Here is a 17,668-nt window from a genome sequence, read left to right as displayed (position 1 = left end):
GTCAATGGTGATTTTACTTGTAGTAGTGTATTTTTAATGAACTTGGGTGCCGTGCTATATAGTTTTATGCCAACCTGACACAAGCTGAGATATCTGAACCTAGACTAAGAAAATGGTTCCACAAGATTGGGCAAGCCTGAAAAGCATTTCCTTAATGAGTGACTGATGTGAGAGGGCCCAGCCCATTGTGTGTGGTGCCATCCTTTGGCTGGTGTTCTATAAGAAAGCAGGATGAGCAGTCCATGAGAAGCAAGCACCACTCCTCCATGGCCTCTTATATCAGCTTGAGATCCTTGTTTGAGTTCCTGTCCTGATTACCTTTGATGATGGACTGTGATGTGAAAACACAAGCCAAAGAAAACTTTTGTCTAGAAGTTTCTTCGATTATGATGTTTCATGACAGCAGTAATAACTCTGACTAAGATAGATAGATGCATGAATAGCTGTTTATAACTGAGATATTCTCTTGGTGTACTTTTCCCTTAATGAGTATGTCCTACAGTCTCTTTGTTTGTGGTGTATTTTGGCATATATAAAATTAATATACCTGTTTGTTTCTGGTCCACTTTCTTAGAATATCTTTTTACATTTCATTAGGTAGCATCTATTCTTGATAGTAAAGTGTCTTTCTTGGATATAGCAAAAAGTTGAATCTTGATTCAAATTCAGTCTGTTGTCTGTGTCTTTTTAATCTTATCTTGAGACTATTAAGTCTGGACAGTATTTATTGATTTCAATAATTTAGTTGTTTGGTGTGGCTTTCCCCTCTTTTTATTGACTATTTTGAGATTACTTATTTATTTTTTAATTGGATATTTTATTTATTTACATTTCAAGTGTTATCCCCTTTCCCTATTTACTCTCCACAACCCCCCTATCCCATCCTCCCTCCCCTGCTTTTATGAGGGTACTTCCACAACCACCCACCCACTCCCACCTCACCACCCTGGCATTCCCCTACACTGGGGCATTAAGCCTTCAGAGGACCAAGGGCCTCTCCTCCCATTGATGACCGACTATGCCATCCTCTGCTACATATGCAGCTAGAGCCATGAGTCCCAACATGTGTTTTCTTTGGTTTGTGGCTTAGTCCCAGGGAGATCTGGGGGTACTGGTTAGTTCATAAGGTTCCTCCTATGGGGCTGCAAACTCTCTCAACTCCTTGGATACTTTATCTAGCTCCTTCATTGGGAACCCTGTGCTCCATCCAGTGGGTGACTGTGAGCATCCACTTCTGTTTTGTCAGGCATTGGCAGAAGCTCACAGGAGACAGCTATATCAGGCTTCTGTCATCAAGCACTTATTGGCATCAACAATAGTGTCTGGGTTTAGTGGTTGTATATGGGATGGATCCCCAGGTAGGGCAGTCTATGGATGGTCATTCCTTTAGTCTCTGCTCCACATTTTGTCTCTGTAACTCCTGCCATGGATATTTTGTTCACCTTTCTTTTTTTTTAATTTTTAATATTTTTATTACATATTTTCCTCAATTACATTTCCAATGCTATCCCAAAAGTCCCCCATAGCGCCCCCCACTTCCCTACCCACCCATTCCCATTCTTTTGGCCCTGGCATTCCCCTATATTGGGGCATATAAAGTTTGCAAGTCCAATGGGCCTCTCTTTCCAGTGATGGCCGACTAGTCCATCTTTCGATACATATGCAGCTAGAGACAAGAGCTCCGGGGTACTGGTTAGTTCATCGTGTTGTTCCAACTATAGGGTTGCAGATCCCTTTAGCTCCTTGGGTACTTTCTCTAGCTTCTCCATTGGGAGCCCTGTGATACATCCAATAGCTGACTGTGAGCATCCACTCCTGTGTTTGCTAGGCCCCAGCATCGTCTCACAAGAGACAGCTATATTTGGGTCCTTTCAGCAAAATCTTGCTAGTGTATGCAATGGTGTCAGCGTTTAGAAGCTGATTATGGGATGGATCCCTGGATACGGCAGTCTCTAGATGGTCCATCCTTTCATCACAGCTCCAAACTTTGTCTCTGTAACTCCTTCCATGGGTGTTTTGTTCCCAATTCTAAGAAGGGGCACAGTGTCCACACTTTGGTCTTCATTCTTCTTGAGTTTCATGCGTTTAGCAAATTGTACCCTAACCCTCTAGTGAGTCTGGCTAAGGGTTTATCTATCTTGTTGATTTTCTCAAAGAACCAGCTCCTTGATTGGTTGATTCTTTGAATAGTTTTTCTTGTTTCCACTTGGTTGATTTCACCCCTGAGTTTGATTATTTCCTGCCATCTACTCCTCTTGGGTGAATTTGCTTCCTTTTGTTCTAGTGCTTTTAGGTGTGTTGTCAAGCTGCTAATGTGTGCTCTCTCTAGTTTCCTTTTGGAGGCACTCAGAGCTATGAGTTTTCCTCTTAGAAATGCTTTCATTGCGTCCCATAAGTTTGGGTATGTTGTGGCTTCATTTTCATTGAACTCTAAAAAGTCCTTAATTTCTTTCTTTATTCCTTCCTTGACCAAGGTATCATTGAGAAGAGTGTTGTTCAGTTTCCACGTAAATGTTGGCTTTCTATTATTTATTTTGTTATTGAAGATCAGCCTTAGTCCATGGTGATCTGATAGGATGCATGGGACAATTTCAATATTTTTGTATCTGTTGAGGCCTGTTTTGTGACCAATTATGTGGTCAATTTTGGAGAAGGTGACATGAGGTGCTCAGAAGAAGGTATATCCTTTTGTTTTAGGATAGAATGTTCTGTAGATATCTGCCAGATCCATTTGATTAATAACTTCTGTTAGTTTCACTGTGTCCCTGTTTAGTTTCTGTTTCCATGATCTGTCCATTGGTGAAAGTGGTGTGTTGAAGTCTCCCACTATTATTGTATGAGGTGCAATGTGTGCTTTGAGCTTTACTAAAGTTTCTTTAATGAATGTGGCTGCCTTTGTATTTGGAGCATAGATATTCAGGATTGATAGTTCCTCTTGGAGGATTTTACCTTTGATGAGTATGAAGTGCCCCTCCCTGTCTTTTTTGATGACTTTGGGTTGGAAGTCAATCTTATCAGATATTAGAATGGCTACTCCAGCTTGTTTCTTCATACCATTTGCTTGGAAAATTGTTTTCCAGCCTTTCATTCTGAGGTAGTTTCTATCTTTTTCTCTGAGATGAGTTTCCTGTAAGCAGCAAAATGTTGGGTCTTGTTTGTGTAGCCAGTTTGTTAGTCTATGTCTTTTTATCGGGGAGTTGAGTCCATTGATATTAAGAGATATTAAGGAAAAGTAATTGTTGTTTCCTGTTATTTTTGTTGTTAAAGTTGGCATTCTGTTCTTGTGGCTGTCTTCTTTTAGGTTTGTTGAGGGATTACCTTCTTGTTGTTTCTAGGGCGTGGTTCCTGTCCTTGTATTGGTTTTTTTCCTGTTATTATCCTTTGAAGGGCTGGATTCGTGGAGAGATAATGTGTGAATTTGGTTTTGTCGTGGAATACTTTGGTTTCTCCATCTATGTTAATTGAGAGTTTGGCTGGGTATAGTAGCCTGGGCTGGAATTTGTGTTCTTTTAGTGTCTGTATAACATCTGTCCAGGATCTTCTGGCTTTCATAGTCTCTGGTGAAAAATCTGGTGTAATTCTGATAGGCTTGCCTTTATATGTTACTTGGCCTTTTTCTCTTACTGCTTTTATATTCTATCTTTATTTAGTGCATTTGTTGTTCTGATTATTATGTGTCGGGAGGTATTTCTTTTCTGGTCCAGTCTATTTGGAGTTCTGTAGGCTTCTTGTATGTTCATGGGCATCTCTTTCTTTCGATTTGGGAAGTTTTCTTCTATAATTTTGTTGAAGATGTTTGCTGGTCCTTTGAGTTGAAAATCTTCATTCTCATCCACTCCTATTATCCGTAGGTTTGGTCTTCTCATTGTGTCCTGTATTTCCTGGATGTTTTGAGTTAGGATCTTTTTGCATTTTACATTTTCCTTGATTGTTGTGCCGATGTTCTCTATGGAATCTTCTGCACCTGAGATTCTCTCTTCCATCTCTTGTATTCTGTTGCTGATGCTCGTATCTATGGTTCCAGATTTCTTTCCTAGGTTTTCTATCTCCAGTGTTGCCTCATTTTGGGTTTTCTTTATTGTGTCTACTTCCCTTTTTAGGTCTAGTATGGTTTTGTTCATTTCCATCATCTCTTTGGATGTGTTTTCCTGTTTTTCTTTAAGGACTTCTACCTGTTTGATTGTGTTATCCTGTTTTTCTTTAAGGACTTCTACCTGTTTGATTGTGTTATCCTGTTTTTCTTTAAGGACTTGTAACTCTTTAGCCATGTTCTCCTGTAATTCTTTAAGTGAGTTATTAAAGTCCTTCTTGATGTCCTCTATGATCATCATGAGATATGCTTTTAGATCCGTGTCTAGCTTTGCCGGTGTGTTGGGGTGCCCTGGACTGGGCGAAGTGGGAGTGCTGGGTTCAAATGATGGTGAGTGGTCTTGGTTTCTGTTAGTAAGATTATTACATTTACCTTTCGCCATCTGGTAATCTCTGGGGTTAGTTGTTATCGTTGTCACTGTTTAAAGATTGGAGCAGACTCTGTGTTCCACTCACCAGAAGTCTCAAAATCCTGTGGCGGGTGTCGTGGGTAGCTGGCGGGTGTCAGTCGACCCTGCGCTCTAGCTACCCCGGTGCTGGTCAGACCTGATGAGGCTTGTGGCCCGACTCAGGCCGGATTTCTGCCTCCCCAACCAAAGCAGTCTTAGTTTCCGCGCGATTGGACTGGAGCAGAAGCTGTGTTCCACTCACCAGAAGTCTCAAGATCCTGTGGCGGGTGTCGTGGGTAGCTGGCGGGTGTCAGTCGACCCTGCGCTCTAGCTACCCCGGTGCTGGTCAGACCGGATGAGGCTTGTGGCCCTACTCAGGCCGGATTTCTGCCTCCCCAACCAAAGCAGTCTTAGTTTCCGCGCAATTGGACTGGAGCAGAAGCTGTGTTCCACTCACCAGAAGTCTCATTATCCTGTGGCGGGTGTCGTGGGTAGCTGGAGGGTGTCAGCGGACCCTGCGCTCTAGCTACCCAGGTGCTGGTCAGGCCGGAAGAGCTTGTTCCCCTTTCTAAGAAGGATTGAAGTATCCACACTTTGGTCTTCCTTCTTCTTGAGTTTCATGGGTTTTGCAAACTGTATCTTGGGCATTCTAAGTTTCTGAGCTAATATCCACTTATCAGTGAGTGCATATCATGTGTGGTTTTTTTGTGATTGGGTTACCTCAATCAGGGTAATATCCTCCAGATCCAAGCATTTGCCTAAGAATTTCATAAACTCATTGTTTTTAATGCTACATAGTACTCCATTGTGTAAATGCACCAAATTTCCTTCCCTCCCCTCCCCTCCCCTCCCCTCCCCTCCCCTTTCTTTTCTTTTTTTCTTTTTTCTTTTTGGGTTGTGAGACAGTGTTTCTCTGTATAGACCTGGCTGTCCGGAAACTCACTCTGTAGACTAAACTGGCCTCGAACTCAGAAATCTGCCTGCCTCTGCCTCCCAAGTGCTGTTTTTAAACTTGTGCACCACTATAGCCCAGCAGCACATTTTTTTATAACCATTCCTCTGTTGAGGACCATCGGGGTTCTTTCCAGCTTCTGTCTATTATAAACAAGGCTGCTATGAACGTAGTGGAGCATGTGTCCTTATTACATGTTGGAGCATCTTCTGGCTATATGCCAAGGAGGGGAGTTCCTGTTCTTTGCAAGACTTTTATCATGAAGGGGTGTTGGATTTTGTCAAATGCTTTCTCAGCATCTAATGAGATGATCATGTAGGTTTTGTCTTTGAGTTTGTTTATATAGTGGATTACATTGAGTGAATTCCATATGTTGAACCATCCCTGCATCCCTGGGATGAAGCCTACTTGATTATGATGGATAGTCGTTTTGATGTGTTCTTGGAATCAGCTTGCGAGGATTTTATTGAGTATTTTTGCATTGATATTCATAAGCAAAATTGGTCTGAAGTTCTCTATCTTTGTTGGGTTAGCTATCAGAGTAATTGTGGCTTCATAGAACAAATTGAGTAGAGTACCTGTTGTTTCTATTTTGTGGGATAGTTTGAGGAGTATTGCAATTAGGTCTTCTGTGAAGATTTGATAGAACTTTTCACTAAACCCATCTGGTCCTGGGCTTTTTTTTTTTTTTTTTTTTGGTTGGGAGCCTATTAATGACCTTTCTATTTTTAGGGGATATGGGACTGTTTAGATCATTAATCTGATTCTGCTTTAACTTTGTCACCTGGTATCTGTCTAGAAAATTGTCCATTTCATCCAAGTTTTCTAGTTTTGTTCAGTATAGACTTTTGTAGTTGGATCTGATGATTTCTTGGATTTCCTCAGGTTCTGTTGTTATGTCTCTGTTTTCCTTTCTGATTTTGTTAATTAGGATACTGTCCCTGTGCCCTCTAGTTAGTCTGGCTAAGGATTTATCTATTTTGTTGATTTTCTTGAAGAACCAGCTCCTGGTTTGTTTCTTTGTATAGTTATTTTTATTTTCACTTGGTTGATTTCAACCCTAAGTTTGATTATTTCCTGCCTTCTACTCCTCTTTTGTGATTTTGCTTCCTTTTGTTCTAGAGCTTCTGGGTGTGCTGTCAGGCTGTTAGTGTATGCTCTCTCCAGTTTCCTTTTGGAGGCACTCAGAGCTGTGAGTTTTCCTCTTAGGACTGATTTCATTGTGTCCTATAAGTTTGGGAATATTCTGGCTTCATTTTCATTAAACTCTAAAATGTCTTTAATTTCTTTCTTTATTTCTTCCTTGACCAAGTTATCAAGAAGAGTGTTGTTGAGCTTGCACCTGTCCGTGGGCTTTCTGTTATTTATGTTGTTAATGAAGACCAGCCTTAGTCTTTGGTTATCTGATAGGATGCATGGGATTATTTCAGTATTTTTTGTATCTGTTGAGGTCTGTTTTGTGTCTGATTAATAACCAATTTTGGAGAAGCTACCATGACATTTTGAAAAGAAAGTATATCCTTTTGTTTTAGGATAAAATGTCCTATAGATATCTGTTAAATCTATTTATTTCATAACTTCTGTTAGTCACACTGTGTCTCTGTTTAGCTTCTCCTTCCAGGACCTGTCAAGTGATGAGAGTGGGGTGTTGAAGTCTTCTACTATTATTGTGTGTGGTGAACTGTGTGCTTTTAACTTTACTAAAGTTTCTTTAATGAATGTGGGTGCCCTTGCATTTGGAGCGTAGATGTTCAGAATTAAGACTTCATCTTGGTAGATTTTACTTTTGATGTGTATGCAGTGTTCCTCCTTGTCTTTTTTGATTACTTTAGGTTCAAAGTCTATTTTATTTTTATTTTTCCAGCCTTTTACTGTGAGGTAGTGTCTGTCTTTGACACTGAGGTTGGTTTCCTGTATGCAGCAAAATGTTGGGTCCTGTTTACATAACCAGTCTGTTAGTCTATGTCTTTTATTGGGGAATTGAGTTCATTGATATTAAAAGATATTAAGGAAAAGTAATTGTTGCCTTCTGTTCTTTTTGTTGTTAGATTTGGGATTCTGTACATGTGGATATCTTCTTTTATGTTTGTTGATTACTTTCTTGCTTTTTCCAGGGTGTAGTTTCCCTCCTTGTGTTGGAGTTTTCCCTTTATCATTCTTTGAAGGGCAGGGTTTGTTGAAAGATATTATATAATTTTGGTTTTGTCAGGGAATACTTTGGTTTCTACATCTATGATAATTGAGAGTTTTGTTGGGTATATTAAACTGGGCTGACATTTGTGTTCTCTTAGGGTTTGCATTACATCTGTCCAGGATCTTCTGGCTTTCATATTCTCTTGTGAGAAGTCTGGTATAATTCTGATAGGTCTGCCTTTATATGTTCCTTGACCTTTTTCCCTTACTGCTTTTAATATTCTTTCTTTTTTGGTGCATTTGGTGTTTTTATCATTATGTGATGGGAGGAATTTCTTTTCTGGTCCAAAATATTTGGAGTTTTGTAGCCTTCTTGTATGTTCATGGGCATCTCTTTAGGTTAGGGAAATTTTCTTCTATAATTTTGTTGAAGATATTTACTGGCCCTTTAAGTTGGAAGTTTCCTTTCTCATCTATACCTATTATCCTTAAGTTTAGTCTTTTCATTGTGTCCTCTATTTTCTGGTTGTTTTGGGTTAGGACCTTTTTGCATTTTGCATTTTCTTTGATTGTTTTGTTAATGCTTTCTATGGAGTATTTTGCACCTGAGATTCTCTCTTCTATCTCTTGTATTCTGTTGCTGATGCTTGCACCTATGGCTTCTGATTTCTTTCCTATGATTTCTATCTCCAGAGTTGTCTCCCTTTGTGGTTTCTTTATTGTTTCTACTTCCAGTTTTTGATCCTGGATGGTTTTGTTCAATCCTTCAGCTGTTTGGTTGTGTTTTCCTGTAATTCTTTAAGGGTTTTTGTGTTTCCTCTTTAAGGGCTTCTACCTGTTTACCTGTATTCTCCTGTAATTCTTTAAGGGCTTTTTGTGTTTCCTATTTAAGGACTTCTACCTGTTTAGCTGTGTTCTCCTGTATTTCTTTTTGGGATTTATTTATGTCCTTAAAATCCTCTACCAGCATCATGAGATACGATTTTAAGTCTGAATCTTGCTTTTCCCGTCTGTTGGGGTATCCAGAACCCACTGTGCTTGGAGTACTGAGTTCTGATGATGCCAAGTAGTCTTGGTTTCTGTTGGTAAGATTCTTGAGTTTCCCTTTCGCCATCTGGTAATCTCTGGTGTTACATATTCTTGCTGTCACTGGCTAGAGCTTGTTCCCCTGTGAGTCTGTAAGCCTCTGTTAGCACTCCTGAGAGACCAGCTCTCTCCTGGAAAGACCAGTGCACAGAGGTCTCCAGAACTGCCCCACCTCCTGGGCACAGATTCAGGCCCACAGGACCCTGTCCCAGCTGCTCTGCCATCTCCTTGGCCTGTGTATTCCTGAGCGTTCACGCCCCATAGAGTCACCTGAGAGAAAATGGAGATCTCACAGGATTCCCTGGGTCAGACACTTTCTGCAGGCATGCTCTCCCCTAGCAGGGAAGGTACAGAGAGGGTTATGGAACAGCCCGACCTCCTGGGTGCAGATTCAGGCCCATAGAACCCTGTCCTGTTCCACGTGCTCTGCCATTTCTGAGGCCTGTGCATTCCTGAATGTTCCCACCTTAGAGAATCACAGGAAAGAAAATGGCGATCTCCCCTGAGTTCCAGGGTCAGAGAACTCCCTGGAGGTAAGGTCTTCCCCAGCTGATGTTTTGACTATTATGTGACAGGAGAAATTTCTTTTCTGGCCCAACCTATCTATTTGGGGTTCTCTAGGTTGCTTGTGTCTTCTCCTTCTCTTTCTTTCTCCTTCTTCTTCTTTCTCCTTCTTCTCCTTCTCCTCCTCCTCCTCCTTGTCCTCATCCTCCTCGTCCTCCTTGTCCTCCTCGTCCTCGTCCTCGTCCTCCTCGTCCTCCTCGTCCTCCTCGTCCTCCTCGTCCTCCTCGTCCTCCTCGTCCTCCTCGTCCTCCTCGTCCTCCTCGTCCTCCTCGTCCTCCTCATCCTCCTCGTCCTCCTCGTCCTCCTCGTCCTCGTCCTCCTCGTCCTCCTCGTCCTCCTCGTCCTCCTCGTCCTCCTCGTCCTCCTCGTCCTCCTCGTCCTCCTCGTCCTCGTCCTCCTCCTCCTCCTCCTCCTCCTCCTCCTTCTTCTTCTTCTTCTTCTTCTTCTTCTTCTTCTTCTTCTTCTTCTTCTTCTCCTTTTCTCTCTGGCACACACCTTTATTCCCAGCACTTGGGAGGCAGAGGCAGGCGGATCTCTGAGTTCAATGCCAGCCTGGTCTACAGAGTGAGTTCCAGGACAGCCAGGACTATACAGAGAAACCCTGTCTTGGAAAAACAAACAAACAAAAAGTTTATTTATTTATTTTTTAAATCGTGTGTGTTGAGTGGGGTAATGCAATACTATTTGAAAGGAGTTGTGTAAGGAATCCACATGGTCAGATCCGCGTAGTTTAAGGGTATTTATTGTGAGGCAATCTACATAGATTCTGGGAACTAAATTCAAGTCGTCTGCAAGAGAGCCATGCTGGTTCATGAACTGCAGACAAATTGCTCCAGTTCCATAATTACACATTTACCTAACCATGACTATACAGAGGATGATGTGTAATTTAGCATTGCCTTAAACTATAAAGATTTCCTCCCCTGCAAGTACAAAGTCGCAATACACAGTTCAGGGTATTGAGAACGTCATGATTCTGCTGCCTCAGGCTCTGTAATGCTAAGGTTACAGGGACATGTATGTAGACCTAGAAAATATTAATAATATCCACTGACAGTGTGCCAAATTTAAACATTGATGACCATTTGTTTATTAGTAAACTGAATTGTTTTCTCCTATGTGAAATCATTTTGCTTGATTTTTTTTCTTTAAATCCAAACTAGGAGTATGTGGCTTTTCTCCTAAAAATTAAATTTCTTTTTTACAAATTGCATTCTCTGATTTTCTTATCTGCCTGCTTTATGGATATCCATGTGTTTAATATGCTCATTTGAAGTTTGACCCACACCAATTGGTTGTTTAACCCAAATGTCTGAGCAGCAAACTGAGCTGATCCTTCTGGAGAAAGTATAGTTGAACAGCCAAGACCACTGGGCAGTTTAAGAGATGACCACATATCTTCAGCTTGCCAGTCTAGTGTGACTGGAGTACAGCTGATAACCAGATATGCAGTATTATCCGACATCACTTAGCCTATACCATTGCTTATGCCTGCCACTGCAACAAATATAGTAGGTATGTGATCCCCTTCATATTCTGCTTTAATACTCAAAGTTTTATCTGGTCCTTTATTTGAGGATGCTATTCTAAGTTCACATGGAATCCCAAAATTTCCAAAGCCACCTTAATTTTTTCACAGTGACCAAGGTCAGAGATTGATTCCATCAGCACTACCACCTTGCACTGACTGTCTGACTTGAGAAGCTTATTTCTCCTATTAGTTGGTCCTGCTGTCTCTGACAAAAGTTTGTCCCTGCTGTGAGCCTGAGAGCCTGTGATCTTAGGTATGATACCATTCCTGGGAGACCAGCTCTCTCTGGGCAGGATTCAGATATGAAGAGCTGTGGCACCGGGTTAGCTAGCCCCTGGGCACAGATGGAAACAGGAAAGATCCTGTCTCTGATGACTCCACTGTTCCTGTGCCCTGTGGGCTCCTGGAAGGTCCCTCTTTAGCCAAGTTTTGGAGCAATAGTAGTGGTCTCACCTGTGACCTTAGGTGTACCAGCACTCCTGGGAGACCAGCTCTCTACAATTATGATTAAATTATTTATCACTGTGTTTGTTTGAATATGTTTACTCTCTTCAAGTTGACGTTTTCCCTTTAATATCTTCTGTAGAGATGGAATGATAGATAGATAATGCTTAAATTTGGTTTCATAGTCTAATGTGTTTCTTTCTCCATCTATTGTGATTGAGAGTTTTGCTGGGTATAGTGATCTGGGCTGGCAAAGTTGATCCCTTAGTGTCTGTAGATTCTTCTGGCTTTTATACTCTCAATTTATATCCAGACGTTATTTTTACAAGTCTGTTTTGTGTGTTACTTCAGCTTTTTCCCTTGCATCTTTTTAAATTATTATTTTTATTTTTTTACAGTCTAATCATTGCCCCCTTCCTGGTACACTCTCCCACAGTTCCTCATCCCATTTCTACGGCTCCCTGCCTCCATGAAGATGTGTGCTTCTTGTACCTTAATAGGTACCTATTTTCTTAGGTTGTGAAATTTTTCTTGTGTGACTGAGGTTTCCATTTCTTCTACATTATTTTCAGTGTCTCTTGTTTTACTAACTGAAAATTTCATTTCTAGTTTCATCTCAGTTTGGTTTTCTTTATTGATTCTATTTTTACTTCCATGTATTAAATACTTTTAATCATTTCATTCCATTGCTTGTGTTTTAACAGACTTTTACAGGGATATATCTATATCCCTTTTTAAAGTCCTTAAACATATTCATAATAGCTTTTTAAATCCTTGTTCTGTGCTTCAGCTATGTTGTATTTCTCAGGGCTACTGTCGTGGGTCTGCTGAGTTCTGGTGGAGACATATTTTCTTGGTAGTTAATGATTGTGCTTTTGCACTAGTGTGTAGGCATCTGGATCTGTAATGCTAAGTGTTTATATCTGCTCTTTATTGGATGGGTGTTCCATTGCTTTGTTTCTGTTACCTTCTCTGAATCTTAGGGAAGTGTGAAAAACATGGTTTGGCTGATAGGGAATGCTTCTACAGGCCAATGGGTGGCAGAGAGTTCAGTGGTGGTTTGAGTATGCTTGGCCATGGGAAGTGGCACTATTAAGAGGTTTGACCTTATTGGGGGGGGGTGTAGCCTTGTTAGAGGAAGTGTATCCCTCTGGAGGTGGGACTTTGAGGTTATATATATATGTGTCTGTACAGAGCCTCCTCCAAAGTGCTTGCAGAAGACAGTCCCTTGGCTGCCTTCTGATCTAAATGCAGAACTCTCAGCTTCTTCTCCAGACCATATCTGCCTTGATGCTTTATGCATCCTATCATTATGATAATGGACTAAACCTCTGAAAGTTTAAGTCAACTCTAATTAAATGTTTTTCTTTATAGGAGTTACATTGATCATGGTGTCTCTTCATGGGGATAAAACCCAAACTAAGACAGTGGGCTAGACGAAAGGCTGACAGAGACTTTAGGAAAGAATAAGGGGATCCTTGTAACAGTTAGAGGTGGAGTCCATGGGGGCTTTGGGAAAGGGGCCTTGCAAGTAGGTACATTAAGGCAAAGAATTATCTTTGGAGACAGGGATATATGGGCTAGGGGACCCTGGATCTGAAGCAAGAGTTGAAGTCTCTAGTGATTGAAGGCAAGAAAGGAGGAGAGGAAAATTTTATATAAGAATGGAACAGTTGATAATGCCTTCAAATAAATAAATAAGGTAATAACATAATTGTGTTTTTAAGAAATATAGGATCTTTTGGATGTGGGGCTCTGAATATTGTACCTAGAGCCTTACATATGCCAAGCAATTATTTTCTGCTGATCTAGTTCTCTGAAATATGGTATTTTATTAAAAGTAAAAATTACCATTGTCTGGAAAAAAGAAATTCTTATTTGGAAATAGTAATTGTTTTATCCCATTTGATACAATTAGATTCTTTAAATCTACAATCTACTTAAGTCCAATTAACTTTCCTTTTAGTTTTCTACCCTTGCTGAGCTGAAGTTGAATACTGTCAGCTAGAAAACAAAGGACATCTTTCTTAATCAAATTAATCCATTGTCTCACAAGTTATTAGACAAGTTTCAACATATGTCAATGGAAGGGAGCAATCTCAAGGAGGAGAGAGAGGGCTGTTAATAATACATTTCCTCATCCATTCTCTCCCCAAACACTAGAATTCATTTCATCAAATTCCCATTTGACATACACAGTACTATCTGACTACAGTAGACTTGGAGTTCAAAATAATGGTCTTTAAGCCAATTAGTTAATTTCTGCTGCATTTTGAGTCTGTTATTAGTATATTCCTGTATGTCTCTGGCCCTCTTAATGGGTGTGTGTTCTACGGAATGGCATAGAATATGGCTCATGTCCTTATAGGGACAAAACAGACAGTGTATAAAAGGGAATGTCTCCACGTTAACCAGCTTTTTATTATTTTAAAAAATAGTTTGTTTTTATCTTCCTATGATTCTCTCCTCTCTCCCTCTTACATCTTCCTGTCACTGTCTTTTCTTCCTTGCCCTCACCTCCCTTCTTTTCTTTTGCATTTCTTCTTCTATTTTCTTCTCTTTTTTTCTAGTCAGTTTCTCCCAAGACTCTGCACAACACAGAATAACTTTGGCCTTGGTACTGGAAGAATTGGTAGTCTAGTTATAATAATTATAACATTCTGGAAGATTATAAAGGAAGTACAATGGGAGTTCAAAGTTAGAAAGCAGCACTTTTAAAAATGGTATTATATTTTGAATGTAATGAAGGAAACATTTTTAATCTGGTCCATGCAGTAATAGCACTGTGCTAGGTACCTTTCTCATGCATTCGACTAAAAGTATGTCATGAAACAACTTAACAGGTAAAGGATTTAGCTAGCTTATAGAGAGCAGTCAGAGCAGCTAGAGCTCCAGCCAAGAAGCTCTGATTATGTTTCTGGGCTCAGGAAACAGAAAGAAAAACTTAGGATGGAATGGGCCAGGCTACAACCCATAAGTCCTTGCCCAGTAACCCACTTTCAAAGGTATTTTTAATACAAGTATGCCTTAGACACTAGGCACATTATTTTATCTAAAGATAACAAAACTAAGGGACTTGGCATTTAACAACAAATAAGGAACTGAGATGTGTAGTATTAATTTTGTTCACTTCTTAAAAGTTCACAGTCCAAGGCCATAAAAAATGTCTCAGTAGTTAGGAGCACTTGTTATTCTTGAACAGGACCTGGGGTTGATTCCTAGCACCTGCTCATATTCATCCATAACTCCTGTCCCAGGGAACTGGTCCTTTTCTGACTCCCAATGGCACCAGACATGCATGTTGTATACATATATATGTGCAGGCAAAATATTCATATACAAAAAATAAAAAAGAATCTCTAAAAGGATTCAAAATCCTCTAAATTGGAGAAAATGTTCAAATTCATGAGACTCTAGGGGATAGTCCATATTCAAAACATAATGACCATTAAATATGATCATTTACTAAAAATTTAGTACATGTAAATCACCCATGACTTTAAATTTTTTAAATTTAGATTTATTTATTTATTGTTATTTTATGCATGTTGGTGTTTTATCTGTTCACACAGGTATGTGTGGTACCCATGAAGGTCAGAAATGGGCATTACATCTTTTGGAAACTTAGTTACAAATGGTTGTGAACCACTGTGTGGGTGCTGGGGATCAAACCTGGTCTTTTGGAGGTGCAACAGATGCTCTCAACCATTGAGCCATCCCTTTATCCCAACTCTGTCTTTTCATGTTTCTTTTATATTAAGTTGTTTTTCATCATATGTGCTCATTGTGCACAATACTACATCACATGGGGACATTTTAATACAAGTATTCTGTAGACACTAGGCACATTATTTTATCTAAAGATACCGAAACTAAGGGACTTGGCATTTAACAACAAATAAGGAACTGAGATGTGTAGTATTAATTTTGTTTGCATATTAACTCAATTATTTTGAGTCCTTTTCTTTTCAACAAATATACTTCAGGTATTTCTTCTCATTAGTAACTTGTCTTACTAACTAACCTTACTCATTCTAGCATTCTGGTTCCCTCCCAGTCATCTCAAACAATTATCTATTTTGAATTTAGACTCTGTATCTCTTGACTTGCTCACACCCTGGCTAACATGCAAAGTACTTTTCTATAAATTCAAAAATTAAAAAAAAAAAAAGTGTTGGAAGAAAGTGTAAGCAATTACCGCTCCTGGGCAGAAAACTAGTTGGTCTGCTCCCATGAAGACTCCATATCCCAATCTATCCTAGAGGACCCACTGCACTCAAAGCAGTTGGTAAGAACCCCCCCCCCGCACCTCCCTCCCCGAGTTCTGGAGATGCTGCTAGGAGCCTGGTGGAATTGGTACCCATCCCCCACCAAAACCCCTGCCCTCTTGAATACCACTCCCCTTCCTTCCATCCCATCCACTCCTTCTGCATGAGCCTTGCTGCTTGGGCAGACCCCTAGTTGGTCTGCTCCTGTGAAGACTCCATATCCCAATCGATCCTAGAGGAACCACTGCACTCAGAACAGTTGGACCCACTACACTCAGAGCAGTTGAACAGTTGAGGATCCATTGCTCTCAGAGAAGCTGAGGATCAGCTGCATTCAGGGCAATTGGACAACAGTTTGACTTCTCCACTGAAGACCCAACAGTCTGAAGGCCTCCCAGGAGATCTACTGCAGCTAGGGCAACAAATCAGCAGCTTCTCTGCCCCTGTGAAGAGCCCCAATTGGAAGACTCCACAGGTAGTCTGATACAGCCAGGGCTGCAAGCCTACCAGGAGACATGAAGCAAGCCAGGGACAAAAAAGGCAGACTCCATACAGTCACCCAGATCAACAAACACCAAGCTATCCAGATGGCGAAAGGCAAGCGCAAGACCATAAACAACACAAGCCAAAATACGTGGGCATCATCAGAACCCAGTTCTCCCACCACAGCAAGAAAACAACACACCTAAAAATCAGGGATCTGTCCTAAAATCCTATTTCATGAAGATAATAGATTGCTTTAAGGAGGATATCAATGACTCATTGAAAGAAATACAGGAAAACACAGGTAAACAGGTGAAGGAATTGAATATAGCAATCCAAGACCTAAAAGTAGAAGTAGAAACAATAAAACACAAATGGAGGCAAACCTGGAAATGGAAAACCTAGGAAAGAGGTCAGGAATTACAGATATAACTATTACCATCAAAATACAAGAGATAGAAGAGAGAATCCCAGGTGTAGAAGATATTGTAGAAGAGATTGATAAAACTGTCAAAGAAAAATTCAACACATAAAAAATTTCTAATCCAAAGCATCCAGGAAATTGGGACACAATGAAAAGACCAAATCTAAGGATAATCAGAATAGAGGAGAATGAAGATTTCCAGCTCAAAGGATCTGAAAACGTCTTCAACAAAATCATAGAAGAAAAGTTCCTCAACCTAAAGAAAGAGATGGACTTAAAGGTACAAGAAAGCTCTAGAACACCAAATAAATGGGACCAGAAAAGAAAATCTTCTCATCACATAATTAGCAAAAACACTAAATGCACAGAGAAAAGAAAGAATATTAAAAGCTGCAAGGGAAAAAGGCCAAGTAACATACAAAGGTCGACCTATCAGAATTATACCAGACTTCTCAACAGAAACTATGAAAGCCAGAAGAGCCTGGTAAGCTGTCCTGCAGACTCTAAGAGAACACAAATGCCAGCCCAGGCTACTACACCCAGCAAAATTCTCAATTAACATAGATGAAGAAACCAAAATATTCCAGGATAAAACCAAATCCAAACATTATCTATCTACCAACCCAGCCCTACCTACAGAGGACCCTGGAAGGAAAACTCCAAGACAAGGAAGATACACTGCACCAAAGAAATGACAGGATATTAAGCATCTCACAACAAAGTCAAAAGCAGAGAGTGACAAGCACATAAACTCACCTACAAAAACAAACATATCAGGAAGCAACAGTCATCTCTCTTTAATATCTCTCAATATTAATGGACTCAACTCCCTATAAAATGAAATAAGCTAACAGACTGGATATGCAAACAAGATCCAGTATTTTGCTACATACAAAAAACATACCTCAAGAAAAAGACAGACACTTTCTCAGAGTAAAACATAGAAAAAGGACTTTCCAGCATATGGTCCCAGGAAACAAGCAGGAGTTGCCATTCTAATGTCTAATGAAATAGACTTTCAACCAAAAGTTATCAAGTGTGAGGAAGAAGGACACTCCATCAAGGAAAAAATTCACTTTCAAGAGAAAGTCTAAATTCTGAACATCTATGCCCCAAACGCAAGAGCACTCAGATTCATAAAAGAAACTTTAAAAAACTCAAAACATATATTGAACCCCACACAATAATAGTGGGAGATTTCAACAACCCACTATCAACAATGGACATGTCACTAAAACAGAAACTAAACCAAGATACAGTGAAAACAAGAGAGGTTATAAACCAAATGGACTTAACAGATATCTA

Source organism: Mus caroli, unplaced genomic scaffold (genome assembly GCF_978045245.1).
Source record: "Mus caroli unplaced genomic scaffold, Mus_caroli_1 scaffold_9, whole genome shotgun sequence".
Lineage (NCBI taxonomy): Eukaryota > Metazoa > Chordata > Mammalia > Rodentia > Muridae > Mus > Mus caroli.
The sequence above is the reverse complement of the archived record's forward strand: the minus strand, read 5'-3'. Positions refer to the sequence as shown.